The sequence below is a fragment of the Colius striatus genome, chromosome 2 (assembly GCF_028858725.1).
Source record: "Colius striatus isolate bColStr4 chromosome 2, bColStr4.1.hap1, whole genome shotgun sequence".
Lineage (NCBI taxonomy): Eukaryota > Metazoa > Chordata > Aves > Coliiformes > Coliidae > Colius > Colius striatus.
Genome location: NC_084760.1, coordinates 37,824,340 through 37,840,837, shown reverse-complemented (window position 1 = coordinate 37,840,837; position 16,498 = coordinate 37,824,340).

The following is a 16,498-nucleotide window of genomic DNA, read 5'->3' as shown; positions in this document are numbered from 1 at the left end:
TTGGACTTCATTGACTCCATTGACTTTGTGCACCTGAATGACATTCTAAATAAGGATGCCAGTCATCCTGGGATCACTTTAAAGTCAGTGGAGACAAAGAGTGCTACTGGCTACACGGAGCCAGGGTGTGAACACATGCACTACAGCTTGACCATGCAAATGAATGAAATGCTAGTTCATGGAGTACACTAACTCAGATCAGATTATACTTTCCTAGACAAAATTAAAATTACCACAGGCCAAGGACCTTTTGCCAAGGGCAGTTTCAGTGTGGTCATCTTTTTTTGGAGATTAAGAGAATTTAATAATATGGATATTCATAAAGAGTGCCAGCTGTCCTAAAGGCAATAAGGGAACCTTGGCATTATTTAATTTACTAGTACACATAGCTCTAAGAGAGCAAGTAAGATCGGATGCTTGATGAATTGTTCTCTGGAATTGTCTAATCTCTCATCAGAGAAACCTACACCAATCACTATCCCAATTTAAGGGCTTTAGGCAAGTAATGTATGAACACCTCTGACAAAAAATGACAGTATAGTCTATAATTAGGTCTAATCTGTCTGACAGCTGTCATCTTCCAGAACTACAACAGAAAACCAATAGGGATTTCAGGCATTGAATGCATTTCACAGCAACATCTAACTGCAGTCTTGAAATTGCCAAAAGAAATCTCAGGGAAGATCCTTTTTAATGTATTTTTTATCTTCCGCCCTTAAAGAGACGTCTTTTGTGAATCCAAGAAGGCCAATGGCATCCTGGGGTGTATTATAAGGGGTGTAGGAAGTAGGTCGAGAGAGGTTCTCCTCCCCCTCTACTCTGCCCTCGTGAGAAATATTGTGTCCAGTTCTGGGCTCCTCAGTTCAAGAAGGACAGGGACAATATATTTAATAAGGACAATATATTACCAAACTGCGTATCTTGACCAGAAGCCCAACCAGGACAACTGATCGACTCCTTTCATAACCTTTCTTTCCCATGAATAGGATTAAATGGAATTGATAGGGTAGAAAGTAGGTCCATGTTCCTACACTCCTCTAAAACTCCAAACGGAAAAGAAAAGGTGCACATTGCCATTTTCCTCAAGGATTACATATCACTGAAGATAGGGTGCACTGACTGGGAAAACCCTAGGAGTTTGTGGTCACAATGTTATCCCTCAGCACTTCATTCTTAACAATTTACAAGGCATGATCTAGCCCTCAATGTGCTATACCATCCTGTGTTTCAATAATGAGAAAAGATTGTATATTTCAAGTGCTACAGGTGATTGATACCTGTGTAATTTTATATTGCTGCAAATAAAGCAAGCAAGTCTGAAACAGTTTTCAGATGATTATGCATATGGCTACTTAGTCAGGAAACCATATCCTGAAAGGCTTGTTATGTATTAAATTTTGAAAAGTTTATGTTGTACATTAAAAAAAAAATTGTCATTCCAGATAACAAATGAACTGATCTTCAAGTAATTACCAGGTTCTAAATGGAGACAACCTGTATAATTTACACAAAGAAAAAACATGCATTGTAACAGAAGAAATACCAATAAATTGATGCTGCAGTGTTTACTGCAGTATTTGTTACAACAAACCTGAAGTTCCCATTCTCTCCTAGGAGTTATTTCTACTATAAATCTGAAAAGACTTGTTAAAACTGAAATTCGGAGTAAAACCAATCAAAACAGTCAATGGAACTGAAACAAGGTGCCTTAGGTTGGAATAATTACATGTTATAGCTTCTGTTGCAGATGTTCTGATAACTCTTTAGTTAATTCCATTTTTCACAGTATTCCACTATTATTTACGTCTGAAGATGTGAGATTTGTGCAAATAAAGTAATTCAATGTTTACGTAATTAAAATGAGTCGTACTTTACCATCAGTATTTATGAGTCTTTACGCCTTGGGTCAGAAATGAAATTTGGATTGCACTCACAAGCAGTTCAAAGAAGAATGGAGAGCGCCAAGAAGCAAAAAAAACCAGAGAAACCAGACACAAGAGGAAGCAGGATGGTTGTGATAAAACATATAGAATCATAGAATCATTTCAGCTGGAAGAGATGTGTAAGATTATTGAGTCCAGCCTTTGTCCCAGCCCTATCAACCACTAGACCATTTCCCTAAGTGCAACATCCACTTGTCTCCAGGATGGTGACTCCACCACCTCTCTGGGCAGGCTGTTCCACTGCCTGAAAATCCTTTCATTAAAGAAATTCCTCCTAATATCCAGCCTGAATCTCCCTGGTGCAACTTGAGGCTGTTTCCTCTTGTTCTGTTACTAGGGAGAACAGACCAAACTCTGCCTTGCTACACCCTCCTTTCAAGTAGCTGTAGAGGGAGATAAGGTCTACCCTGAGCCTTTTTTTCTCCAGGCTAAAAGGCCCAGATCCCTCAGCTGTTTCTCATAGGAGGCCAGATCTTTTTGTAGCTTGGTAGGCCATCTCCATATCCTTTCCAGCACCTCAGTGTCCTTCTTGTAAGAAGGGGCCCTATATATATAATGGTTATACAATTAGTATGACTCTCATCAGTAACACTGGTCTCTTTTTTTTTTTTTCTAACCATCAGACAAAGAGCAATAATGAGTACACAACTAAGACTTCAGATTCCTTCAGCTTTTGCATGGCAGGGTGTCTAAGTCTGCTATTTTTAATAATCTTTAAAGACACAAGTCAGACGACTCTGAAGATGAAGAAAATTTCTTCTTTTGGCTGCAATCTAAACTCAAAAGTGGTTAAAGCCCAATGATAGCTTAATGTTAGTCCTACTTCAAATGAGATTGGTTGATGAAAAAGGATTTTCCAGTGTCTTATAACTTAAGAATATCTCAAAACTACTTCCAACAACAGGACCTTTGCCTGCGGTCATAACTCTTGAGTTACCCAAAAAATCATCTGCAGGATAACAGAATTATACTTGTGCTTAAACATAACTGTTTTTCTGGATCAGCACATGAAAACATATGAAATGTACTTTAAGCACACTTAACCCTGTATATCCTACTCTTTCTTCTTTTATTTTCCCTTTAAAGTAGTGATGCTGTGAGGTGATGTGAGATCTTGCATTTCCACTCACATCAGAGGACTCTGTGCAGTGCTCTGACTTGTGACCCTTATCCTCACCACATATCCTTGCTTAGGAGCATGATCACTTTGGACAGCCTGCTGTGCCCCACACTGGGATTTACAGTAGCACAGACTAAATATTATCCATTTAAACTTATACGTAGAGATCCCAAGCAAGCAAAGCTGGAGACGTTTCCTTCTCAGTTCCTAATACCAGAATAAACTAACACATACTTTTTGTATAAATATAGATATATAAATAAACACTATATTGGTGATCCCTCCATTATGGGCTACACTGGTGGCAATGTTTTCTGTTTCTAATCGCCTTTATGATACTGTACTTAATGAATTATGCTCCTCAGGAGGAGGTCAGTGAAAGAATTAAGCTAAAAACCCCTAACAGTGTTGTTGGCCAGAAGCCAGCTCATTCAAGGCTGTGTTTCTGCATGAGGTCTACCACAGCTGGAGCGAAACGACTTGCAGGTGGCTCAGTGGGCAACAGATCACACAGTACTGCTCTGTCCGCCCCTCGACAGCAAGGAGGGAGTCACCTATGCCTGCCGTTGGTGGCTGAAAATGAGCAGGAAACGTCTGACAATCTTGATTAAGAACTCCCAAGCATTGAACTTTCCATAAGGAAAAGGCACACTCAGATCTCTCAGCTTTGACATTCCAACTTCCAATTTAAATACTGCTTGGGATCCAGGAGAAAACGCTAATGCTTATCCTTGCGATCTTAGGTGGTGGACACCTTAATACAGATGATGTGCATGGCCCAGTCAGAACACCAAAGCCTGGCTAATGAAGTAGGTATGCTCCATTTAGCCCCCCAAGATTCATTCATAGAGAATTTATAGGTTTTATTTTTAAAGTAGCTGAAACACACCAAGTAATTTTCTGGAGTGTTTCTAAACTATTAATTTCTAAATTACATGAACAGATGCATACGCACAGTGGAAAATAGCATCAAATAACTTGGGGGAACAGAGGATCTCAAAGACTCTGCCAAATAAAGTTAGGTTCCACTAACAGACTGCTTGGACAACTCCTGCATTCCTGGGAACTCCACCACTCATCTGTTCAGCTTCACTTTCTTGCAGATTAATCATTTGTGGTTTTAAGGATATATAAATCTTAAGTATCTACAGAAATTGAGGAAAAGAAGGCTTTTCCACACCTAAGAAGACAAAAACTACTGTCTATTTGAAGCAGTACTCATTCGAGGTTCCTGAGAAAAACAGGCACAATCCTGACGTTGTGGCAGCCAAGGATGAAGGGCTGGAGTGACCTCCTATAAACAGGCTAGTGAGGGAGCTGGGCTACAGGGCAAAGCTCAGGGAGCTTGGGGATGGTGCACGCAAGGAATGCTTTCTCACAAACATCTCTCTGTCAGTGTCACAGGCAAGTAGGTGCCAGTTGCCACCAAAGCAGCAGCAACTCTGCCTCTCTCAGGCACCTCGTAAGGCTCCTCATAAACAAAAGCAGACAGCAAATACAGCATATATCAAAACTGACTGCAATATTATTATGTGTAAGTACACAGGACCTCAGGTCTACATCTGCTCATCAAATGTGTCGCAGCTACCACCAGTGAGGATTATATGTGGTTGTAAAAGTATCATGGCCCAGAAGCAACACCACTGGTGAACAGAGAGCAGGTGTTTTTTTCCAGAAAACAGAGTCGATCGCATTCTAGAAATTTGAATGCTATGTGACGGACAAGCATGCCGAGTCTTTGGTGCTGCGAGTCCTTGAGTTTCATGGGATAATAAGGCAGACTTCTAAATGTGGGATTAGCAAAATATTTTGCCGAAATTCCATGAGCGTGTTCTGTGTGCAGTTCTGTGCTCCAGTTACAAGGATGCAGGTTGGAACTGATGTCACAATCCAGAAAAAAAGAAATACCTTAATGCTTTGTCATACTTCTCTAATTCTTAAAATGGCTCCTACTCCTCCTTCGAAAAGAAAAAGGGAATGGCTTAGTCTGTGGTCTCCTGTTTTTTTACTAGACTTCCTTACTAATTACTTTTATCAAATCAGGAATGTGAAACAATAGCATGTGACTGTAGTGACCATAAAAAGAAATCAAAACAAAATACACTCAAAAAATGAACACAGGTTACAAGTAAGTATAAAAGTTGATATTTTGTCACTGACTGTAACTACCAAACAAGTTGACTAAGAGGTAATCAAGGCTGTGTGCAAAGAATTGGCTAAAAGTATATAGAAAATAATGTACTTGGCCAAACTTTAATGAGCACCCTATTCTGGCTCCTGGTTGACCCCACTAAGTCTCACAACATCTGCAATACAGTTTCTTCTCCATTTCCTTCATGAATCATAGAATCACAGAATGGTAGGGGTTGGAAGGGACCTTTAGAGATCCTCTAGTCCAACTCCCCTGCAGAAGTAGGTCCACCTAGATCAGGTCGCATAGGAACGTGTCCAGGTGGATCTTTAAGACTTTCAAGGAAGGAGACTCCACATCCCCCCTGGGCAGCCTGTTCCAGTGCTCAAAGACATGCAGAAGCCATGAAAAGCTATGTAAAGTCACAAGTCCCACACTTCTAGGAAGTTTATTGTATTGCAGACATGTTCACACACTTTGGAGAGAGTCACACAGAGCCAGGAAAAGCTAATGCTGATAGGTGTATTCTTAATTATCTTCACGCTCATTTTGTTCTGCAGTACTCGTAGTACTAAGAGACAGTACAGACTATGGGATTAATGACTAAAAAGAGTCAGTGGCACAGTGTGTCCAGCAACGAGATCTCAGCTCTTCCCATCTGGTCTTTAATCCTCATTCCTACATCCTTAATCATTAAGTCTTAATTTATTGCAGTTTAAACAACAAAAAAAATTATAATGAGTAACATACAAGCTCATGTTCCTGGTAGCTCTCATTCCCTATAAATTCCCACTACACCTAGGAAACTGTGGTTTGATTTTCTGTCTTGCTAATTGGTGAGCACAGCCAAAGAAATTCCTAGCAGGTTTTCATCTCTTGAATTTATTTACCACCATAGAAGGGGAAGGGGGCTGTTCCTCTGGGAAAGAGGGAGAAACTGGAAGGATTACATTATTTTGACCTTACATTTGAGTTGACATCTAGCACAGTACTAAATCAATGACTTGGCACAGGAGCTGGGATTAGCAGGGGTGGGTTACAAGCCAGTTTGCAAGACTGCGGCTGTCCTGTGGCTACCAGTGGATGTCAGTAGAGACTCCACTTGCAAAGGAGCCAAATGGAAAGAGACCAAGGAAAGAAAACCCTCCAGGTTCTCTTAGAGTAGGCAGTGCACAATGTACAAGAACTCCAAAATGGCTAGTATCTCAGCTAATGATTTAGGACTACTAGCAAGCAGTAGTGCATTAAAGGATGTAGAAAGGCTGATCGGGCTGCTTGTAATTCTTCATGCTTTCACCTTTCAAAAGCAATATTTTTTCAGTTAATTTAAAACAATGAACAAAGTCAGGAGGCCCAGTGTTGGAGTAGTAGTGATGCTGGATGACAGATTAAAAAGAAGCAAAACATATATCATCCACTCTCTCTCCTCTGTCAGAGAAGCCACTGCTCCAGGAATACTGAAATGCAACAAAAAAAGCAAAGCTGTCCAATTATTGCTTTGCAGGGGTTGGACTGCAACTTTTTAGCTGAAGCAAACAATCTGGACAAGTTAAGCACAGTGTTTTAGCTAAACTCTTAACAATTTTATCTTGAACAAACAAACAGATAAACAAACAGCATACAAATGGAAAGGATTTCCTTTGTTAAATTATAGCCCACCACCTCCTACAAGCAAAAGCTGACCTCGCCTCCCCAGTGAACATTCCTGGCAATGGAGACATAAGAGTGACTGCACTCCCTGCTCTGGGACAGATTCTGATGCCATAGCTCATGCTGAAAAAATATGGTTCTTATGGGCAACGAGGTGTTATTGAAGAAAATGGGCGTCTCATAGTTTAAACAGGCTTCATCCAAGAAAAGTGATGGAAAAAATCCCATTGCTGTAAGATTTTTTTCTCAAAGTAAGTGTGGATTTTGGGATCTTTCTATCCCAAAGTAACATAAAATAAATTCATTTATTGGATAGGAACTTGAAACTATAAAGTTCTGTTAGTGGATAAAAGCTTTTCTACTCCCAGCTGATATGGTATCCTGTGACATGAGGATTGAGAATCTCTCTTACTCGAGCTCGGGTGGATGCTGTTTGGTTTAACATTTTCTGCTCTTCCAGTCTGCCCAGTCTGTAAATACAAATTATTATAGCTCATGCGGTCACTAGAGTTGGTCAAGTGTTTCCAGTAAGTATTTTTTCATCAGAAAATTAACAATCCTAGAAACTGACATGTTTCACAGGAACATGCAAGTTTCAAGAAACTGCTGTTGGGAAAATTTTCTTAGGTCCAGAATGGAATTTTTGGTCAAAACCACAGAGAGACAGACAAAGATCTACCTCATAGTAACAAATACCACAGTGATCATCTCTCCTCATAAATCGATCCTTTGAGGACTCTAACTATTTTTCAGCCTGGCTTCCTATATAAATGAAGATTACATGATTGCAGGATTTATCTGTTTATCTCTCGGTCCTCCCTTAAAAAACATGGGAGCACACTGGGCAAATTCAGTATTTACAGAGCTGATGCTGCACTGTTTGAGATTTTTGGAGAAACCAGAGGCTGAGCTGAGGAGAGATGTCGCTACTCTGCCCACTGTGGGAAAGTCTTCAGCATAAGAAGAGTCATGATGTTTTCTTACTAGCTTGGGAAAGAGTCTGACAAAAGTGAGATGGGGAACTGGAGATGCCCTGAAGAGATTGAGAGGGGAGGCAATGAGGCAAAATGAAGAATATAATTGCAGTGGATGAGTGATGAGAACACGAGGCACACAACTCATCCATAGGAAACTTGACTTCTCTCTTAGTTCTTCCCAGAATCACTTGTGCTCTTTTTCTGTAGGTTGTCAGTATTTTCCAGACAATGCTGTTTTCAGAACGGAGCAGAACAGAGGAGAAAGAACAGAGCTATACAAAAATATGCTACTTTTCTCAAGTCCAAAACTAATTTTCTTTATCTTTCAGCACTGCTTCTTCACAGGCATCCCTATCTGCCTCAGACACTATCCATTTTATATTTCCCCACATCTTTTTGCTTGGTTTTATATCATTGGTATTCAAGACTGCATCTCAGGTGCCCTGAAAACATTTGTTTCTGCTTTTCTTGTTCCTTTGATTTCTTCTAACATGAGAAGTCTCTCACATCTGAACTGTGCTCCTCCAGAGTTATTTCCCTTCTCACCTTCTGTAGCTGTAGGAGTACACTCACTGCCGATTATGAGGCAGGAAGTTACAACAGTCAGGGGTATAGCAGTCCTTTAGACAGGTGAAGCAGGACTTGAGAGATCAGACAAGCCTCACTAGAAGTAAAAAGCAACAGGTTTTTGATTTACAGAGAAAGAGGGAGCTTCTGTGGAAAAATGTAGGAGAAAGCTATTAAAAATGAGCACTTTTATTGCTGTGATTAAAACCCCTCTGACACCAGTTTAGCCACAGAGGAGGGAGATTAGCTTCAATTCACTCTCTATGTATTTACAGGTTACGAACAGATTTTGCAAAAGCAGGCTAAGCTTCACACAGCCACAGGAAACACTCTGTTCAAGGTCTGAATGAGCTTATTTAAAACCATGATTGACATAGATTGGCATCTTCAGAGAAACCCAAATAAATATAAAATAGCTCTAGAGCCTACTCCCTACTGGTTCAGCTGAAAATATTTTATGATTGGAACAGGCTTTTTTTCTTGTAGTTCTCAGCAGTAGAGTGACTGCATTGTCCTTCTTAACTAAAATTATCAAAGGGATGTGCAAACCCAAAATAACAAGAAGAGAAAACCAGCATTGTTCATAGGGAGTTATTTTATAGGGTGTTTCCCACCTTTAGCTTCAGTGTTCTGGTAATTTAACACATGGAATAATACCAGTTAGTAATTTTGGCTCTGAATGTTGTTATTTTATGTCTTACGAGAAGTGAATTGCATCTTAGACACAGTCAAAAAGGAAAACAACAAAAAAATCCCTGAGATATGGGGCAGATTTCTTTATATTGCTGCCCTTTATTCATTCAGCACCAGTCCGTGCTAGACCAAGCAGAACTGAAAATGAGGGGGAAAAAAGTGGACACAGCAGGTGTAACAGACCACAAAAGGGTGCTATCATTTTATAACATGAGCTAGCCTTCCATAGCAACCTGTGAAGAATGTGGCCTTTGAAATAGCTTCACTAGAATTAGTAGCCTTTCAGGAAATATTACTATTGTTCTGAATTCCACTTGAAAATTTAATTTGCCCCCTGTTATTTTCAGGCAAATTCCAGCAAAGCTTTATTCTATAAAATCTGCATAGGCACATAAGAAACATCATCCTCACTTTGGAAATTCATATGCCTTTGTACACAGACTGATACGTTCATCATGTGTGTGTTTACTTGCTCATGAAGAGAGAGCTTGTGCAGATCCAATTCATGTGTAGGTGTGTGTATTCTACACTGAAACCATATGCATTTTATAACTACATGGTAGTATACTATGAAATGCCTAATTAGCTAGTAAGTATTTAACTGCAAAATTTCAGAGTTTAGCCTTAAAAACATGCACAATACCAATACAGCGGTATAGAAAAAAACATGACACGATGCAGCTTTCACACAAACAACATGCCAGAAGGGCAACTGCCTACGCACTAAAGTCAGACTTCGATTCTGAACACTCTTGCTTTGAGCAGTATAAATCAAGCGGCTCTGAGATTAATCCATTCGTGGCCATCTCAGACAAAGACAAGGATGATGCAAGGAGAGCTTGGTTATATTTCCGTCATTACACCAGGAAGCAGGTAAGTCTAGCTGGTTGTGTTCATGTGGCAATCAGAAGATGTGGTTGGCCTCGAGAGATCTTCTTAAGCATATTTTAACATCAGCTAGCAAGATACTCGTGCTTACTGGTGTGTGCAGGAAGCCAGGGTAGCCAGAGGCCCTGTGGGTGCCCCAAGTCCCTCCTCCAGCAGCTCATGAATGTCCCTGCAAACTGACGTTGCACCTCCAGCTGCAGTGAAGGCATGGGCAGGATCTCAAAGCCAGATGCTGTAACTTATTTAAATGAGTATGCATATGAGTATGCATAAAGTATATGCATTGCTAATTCACAGTGGCTCCAGTAGCAGGTGACAAAGCCTTTAACTTTACTCAGATTTTCCCTAAGCCTATAGGTAAAAAACTTCACTTAGATTGGTAACCTATTAACAACTATCTCTTAAAAACTATTTGCTTAGCTTTTGAATCAAACATCTTTAAATAATATGAAAAATATGAGCGTAGGATTCAAATTGGGAAACAATTGACATGTTTCTACATCGAAGTATGTCAATGTTTAGTTAAATATGTCAATAAAAAGGACAGTAACTGTCTGGATCATCTGTTTAATTCTGAAACTCACCACTTTATAAACACAAACCTGATTTTCTATTGGATTATGCTGAGAGCAGCTGGACAGTCTAATTTGTCAATGTAGCTAAACATACAGGGAAACAGATCTTTCATTTACTCTGATATAGTGTATATATGTAGTACATTTTTTTAGATAAATATTCAGCAATATTGTTGTGCTCAAAGTTGTTGTGTAATAAGAATTACACAATGAATTTGTATTTTTGTGCCACGCTAACTTAATTTTTTGTTACGAAACAATCTTCAAAAGGAAATGTGGAAATCTCTTCCACCCAGCTGTACAACTTGTCAAGTTATTACTGGCTACTAGAAGTCATGCTGTGTTATTTCATACTGCTGTATCTGAAAAGATGTAACAAAATATGGCAGAACACAAGACATGTCAGAAATTCAGGAGTTGAAAGACACATTTTGAAAAAAGGAAAACATTACAATTTCTTTGCAAAATCTAACTGAGTAGAAATATGTGACCAACTAGTTGACAGCCAATTTGGAAAGGAACGTACACCACTTCCTTCCCTCTCTGTACAATTAGTGGGTGAGAGAGGTCTGTCAGCAGGGCAAGAAAAATGTGAAACTAAGGGCAAGAAAGTCTATGAGAGCCAATTATGTGGCCTCCCCTTTGCTTTGGCTTTTGGTTTTCTTTATTTTCTTTTTTTCCTCTGGGTAGATAAATTGATAGCTCATGGCACTTTTTCCCGTGGAAAATGTAGACCCGGAGAGACTGGACATTTTACGATGTCTAATCAATTCCAACAAATTGTTCATTAACAGAAAAGAACTGGAAAACACTCTAGAAATTGAAAGATTTCTGGTTTCCCATATGAAGTAACTTTTAACTTTGAAATGTATTGCAAATGTATTTTTTCAAATGTTGAAAACTAAAATGCCTTAGGAATCAAAATAATTCAAGTGAAATGAAGCATTTTTTGACTCAAAATATTTTCATTTTTTCTGTCTGAATAAAAAGCAAAATAATTTAACTGCCCTGACTGACAATTATTTCCCCTCAATGTTTTCTGAACTGCCAAACTAAAACAAAATTTATTATTTTCACGGCAATGTACTAAAATAGGCATAAATCTATCTATCTTTTTGTTGGATATCACTAAGGTAAAGCAGGTGGAAATTCAAACTCAGTCTGTACAGGGAAAAAATGAGGTAGACATTAACCAATAATCTGTTATAGATAATGTACATTAATTTTGGGAAGAATAACTTAGAAAAGAGCATTTTCTCAAAAGAGCTTGCTAGAATTGTTGATAGCAATGCTTGAAAAGAGAGCACATACAAACTTTGTATGATTTTATTAGAATTGAAACCATAGTATGACAAAAAGCATCAGATACACATATATGCATTTTAATTACACTCTAGTTTCAACTTTTGCTTATAGAGTTTTGTTGTAGCACAAGCAAAGGGCAAATTTCCAGACACCTGGAGAGCCATGCTCAGCCCTGCTCCCTCTCTCTTGTAATGAGGTCATTATTCACTCTTCACTCCAATAAGACTGGTATAACTGCAACAAAGCTTCTCATAACCGGAGTAGATAAAAAACCAAAAGCTAATTTTTAATACCTTAAATTATATTTCCTTTTTCTTCACTGAATGTAGAAGTTACTTACAAGTATAGAAATGGTTAACTCTTCTGCCTAAAGTGCCTCGTTTGAACTTGGCAAAACTACAAAGAACTTTCAATAGTGAAACTACCTCTTTACAGTTTGACATTTGTGTGTCTGATCAATTTCATTCCAATGTATGTGGCAGAATATGCATGGTATGCACATCTATGGCCTGACTGTAATAACTCTGATGATAGATAGTTTGTGTAACAGCTGATTTTTTTAGGTTCTGCTTACCACTGGCTTCAGGATCTCTTCTAACCTTAGGGCATATCTTCCTTGTGCAGTACACTGCAAGGCAGAAGTCTCCTAGGCTCTGCTGGAATTAGGACAAAGAAGAACCTCATGAAGTTCAACAAGGACAAGTGCAGAGTCCTGCACATCGGGAGAAAAAGCCCCATGCACCAGTACAGGCAGGGGAATGATCTGCTGTAGAGTAGCTCTTCCTGGGAGTTCTGGTTGATAATAAACTGAACATGAGCCAGCAATGTGCCCTCGTGGCCAAGAAGGCCAATGGCATCCTGGGATGCATCAAGAAGAGTGTGGCCAGCAGGTTGAGGGAGGTTCTTCTCCCCCTCTACTCATCCCTGATGAGGTCTCATCTAGAGTCCTGTGTCCAATTCTGGACTCCCCAGCTCAAGAGGGACAGGGAAGTGCTGGAGAGAGTCCAGCACAGGGCCACCAAAATGATTAGGGGACTGGAGCATCTTCCTTATGAGGAAAGGCTGCGGGAACTGGGGCTACTTAGTCTGCAGGAGACTGAGGGAGGATCTCACTAATATTTATAAGTTTATAACAGGTGGGTGTCAGGAGGTTGGGATATCTCTTTTTTCTATTGTATCTAGTGACAGGACAAGGGGTAATGGGATGAAGCTGGAACACAAAAAGTTCCACTTAAATGTAAGAAAAAACTATTTCACTGTGAGGGCGATGGAGCGGTGGCACAGGCTGCCCAGAGGGGTTGTGGAGTCTCCTTCCTTGGAGGTGACCTGATCTAGGTGCATCTGCTTCTGCAGGAGGATTGGACTAGATGATCTCTAAAGGTCCCTTCCAACCCCTACCATTCTATGATTCTATGGTTCTATTAGCATCAGCATACCAGTTTCAGGGCAAGGTGATGGACAAGAAGATAAGCCTTGTTTCTCAGTGGCAGAAACACACACAGATCTAAAGTGACTGACCTTGCTTCTAATGGGGCTAAGCTGTAAAATGCTTACAAGATCAGACGGCGTTGGTGCTAGTTTAGATGTCTCTGGACACTGCTCAGATGCCTTTATACATGCCTTGTGGAAGACATAATGTCAATTCTTGTGTCTGAGCTTCCTCTTCCTGTAGACCTTGCTCCTGATCGCAGAAGAGCATCCTCTTTCTCTTTAGTGTGTATGGCAGGGACGTTGCAGTTAATGCCAACTTCATGTTGGATGTACAAGCACATTTGCAATAGCAGATGGGCTGTAAGAGTGCGGCTCCCTGTTCCAGCTACTATGGTCTCCCTCTCCATAACATACTTTAAACTCAATTGCAAGAAACAAAGTGTTGTGACAAGGAGGGCTGCTTCCAGTCATCCCAAGGCAAAACAATGTCAGAGGCCTTCCAATACCATGCTGGTACATAACCAGGGTCCAGCCCTCAGAAACATCCCTTGGCACTGACTGATTTATTAGCAGGGGCATAGCCACATAATTCAACTTTCTGCAATCTTGCATCACTGATGCAACTGATCTCACACATTTAACCCATCAGACAAATGTGAAGTCAATTTGTACATCTGCAGTGGCCATTTGCTCAGGATATCTGTGCATAGGGCAGCTTCACTAGACCTATTCAGCTTCTCCAACAAGCCTGCCAATTGCCTAGAATTCCTAGATCAATAGCCAAAAAATCAGTAGGACAGTAGATGATGCATAAAAATTTGCTGCCAAATATGGTGGAGTTGGTACCTGTGACTTTGACTGAGAACTGCAGTTCGCACTGTGAAGATCAGTGATTATTGCTTTAATAAGCAGTTCTAAAGTGATATTTGTTGTTGCAAGAGATGAAGTGCCCAAGGCACAAAAAATGGGGAAGTTATAAAAAAACTCTAATCCATAGGGCTCACCATTCAACTTAACTTGGGTTTTATTATTCTTGAAAAAAAATCTTTCAGTTATTTCACCAAAAAACAGTACACACAAAGAGATTTCTCAGTGGGTTGCTTATTAGTTGAGATTTTAAAAGTTGCCAAGGGGGTCCAGATTTCTGTGTGTCATTTTACAAGAATCAAAACAGCAGAAGGTCTCCAAACTAACCTGTTTACAATAGCACAACACTGTTCTCCAAAGGAAGACATCATCATGGGGTTGGTTCAGAACTCATTGATGACAGCAGGACTCTGAAAAGATTCTTATTCAAAAACCTCCATTAAAGCCTATCTCTATTTGAGCATCAGAAGTGGACACATATTTATGTAAATGTTTTATACATAGGTCAATTCTGTCTAAGTTACATTAATATTAAAAGAGGAAGGAAAGAGAAGGCAATGTGATGTTCAGCAAAGGTTAATTGCTGTTTTATCTTTAGAATGGAAACATTAATTGTACAATCTGAGACTTCATAATAATTAATCCAGATATAAAGAAAGAAGTTTTGTCTTTGTGTGTACTGTGCTTTTGAATAAACGTATCTTAGTGAACTATTTTATATATGACTCATAGTGTCATAATTGGTTTCATATTCTTCAGTAATATAGATACAATTAGAACATCAAGTTGAGGAGAGTGTAAAAGGTCAGTGTTGTAAAAAAAAAATTGTCCTTAAAACCAGAGGTTGAATCTCTTAAAATTGTGCCAAATAATGTCTCTTTCTGAAGCACGGAAGGTCACATTCCATAGCCAAGAAAAAATATCTCAGAATGATGTGACTTGTGGCATATTTAACTATTATTTCCAGGTCCTGTGGAAAAGTTGCCAAAGAATGTTTCCATTAGTAAATGGGGAACAGTTTATGAAGGTAGGTTTGTCTCAGGCTGACCAGCAGATGGAGTTGGAACCAGTCTTCAAGGTGCATCATCACTGACACGAACAAGGTTCTCTCCTAGAATAGCAGCACATAGCTGGTGTGCTAGTAACATCTATGCAAGGCACAAGTGGAGAGAGATTTTCATTTAAATGCAAGTGAGAAAGCACACTTGAGAAGCCTGAAATCTGTGCTATAATGTCTAACGCACTTTGGAGAAGGGAAGAAAAAGGACAAATATGGCTTTTTCTGTTGACAAGCAATTGACTGAGTTGTGAAAGTGATGTGTAAGGCTTTAAGCTAATTCCAGAGGAGGTAAGGTCATGACCAAAAAAAAAAAAAAAGAAGTCATTAAGAAGTCATTTAATTAAATTAAGAAATGAAGAAGATATGAAAAAACTTTCAGCTGTAGGCATAGATGCTTCTCACCTAAAATAATAATGGAACAAAGAGACTAATTGCTTCCACTTTCATAAAATACTTGAAACAAGACTCACCCTCTGATTATTGTATTTTAGTATGAGGATATTCCATGAGTCTTTACGTTGGAAGAAGCTGTTCTGATTGCAGACCACAAACCTCTTGTTAAAATTCTTGGAGCAGAAACTGATTATCCATCTGATACATTACAGAAGTGGACATTACGGTAAACTTCTTATCATTATGATATCATAGCTAAGTTATCTGAAAACAAAGCAAAGCTGTTCCTGTTGACTATTAGAGATGAAATGGTTGCGGCAAAGGATCCTTCCACTTACTCCTCCTGTCTCCCTCCCTTTTTGGGGAAGTGGGACCATGTACCTTGGAATGAGTCACAGCAAAAATGGAACAAGGCCCTCAGCATGAATTCCTGGTGGCCTGCAGGCTGTGTAGGCTTTAAAACCTGGGTAAAGTAAGTGAGAAATGTTGCCACCTGGACTGGCAGTTTTGTACACTCTGTACGGGTGCAAATGGTTACGAGGTGTTGGACAGTGGAGGAGCAATAACATATAGTTCAGAAAGATTAAGTAATTTGTGTACAAATCAGCCAAGACATCCTGCTCACTGGTATCCCCTAAATGCACTGTTAGTCACTGCAGCACTATTTCGCTACAGATGTTCTAATAAATAGGTAGGAGCCATAGTCAGTTGGGGACAAACACTGAAGTCAGTCAATTCTCAGTGGCCTACCTCAGTATCAATTTTGATGTCCAAGTGACTGGAACTGCTGCTATGAAAGTGTCAGTCTTTCTTTTGAGCAATAAATGCTTAACTCCTGAGCATCAGGATGTGCTCAAGCACCTTCTCAAGGCTATGGAGCCCATTCAAGAGGCCAGGC